We start from the raw sequence: 619 nt of genomic DNA on the forward strand, positions 1-619 counted from the left end.
CTAGATCCTTGAGGGATAGAGCATCACTCAAATCCTGTGTCCAATGGCCTTGGCAGGAAGAGTGCTTCTGAACTTGGCTCGAACCATTCCACTATTTCCATGAACTGGAGTAATTTTTCCCCAGGTCACTCTTGTTCTGTTGGGATTCCCATCAGGAGTCACTGGGTTGTTTTATGCTTTGTATACACAAAAACATCTCTTGCCTAAATAGAATTCAGTTTCATCTCGAGCATGGACTCCTTCAATTCCCAGAAGAATAGCATGTTCCCTCTGGTTTTGTAGGCCTTGCATCTAGCCAGCAAAAATGGCCTTGGCCTACAGCCTTCTAGACATTTTGCTGTTCTAGAAATCCTAGTTTCAAAGCAGGACTCCCCAGGCTCCAAGATGGAGGAATGAGTCTGTGCTCTATTTTTGACTTGTATTAAATAAAAATCTATCCTGTGCTTATAGCCTGCTACTAATCTGACTTTGTCAAGGGACCTGAATTCCCCTCAGAGAGAACTACAAACAGGTCAAATTCAAATGTTCCCGGAAATGGGGGTGGGGGTGGGAGCACAAGCCAAAGAGTATGACCTTAAGAAGCCTTCAGGATTAGAAATCGGAGTAATGGGCCACAGGT

General features: G+C 44.4%; 1 pseudogene; it reads right to left on the reverse strand.

The window, feature by feature from the left end:
- Positions 1-333, reverse strand: LOC138170951 (large ribosomal subunit protein eL33 pseudogene; annotated as a pseudogene).
- Between the last annotated feature and the right edge of the window lie 286 nt (positions 334-619).

The sequence above is a fragment of the Petaurus breviceps genome, unplaced genomic scaffold (genome assembly GCF_028583685.1).
Source record: "Petaurus breviceps papuanus isolate PSGF00001 unplaced genomic scaffold, PetGlider_PUasm1.0 400, whole genome shotgun sequence".
Classification (NCBI taxonomy): Eukaryota; Metazoa; Chordata; class Mammalia; order Diprotodontia; family Petauridae; genus Petaurus; species Petaurus breviceps.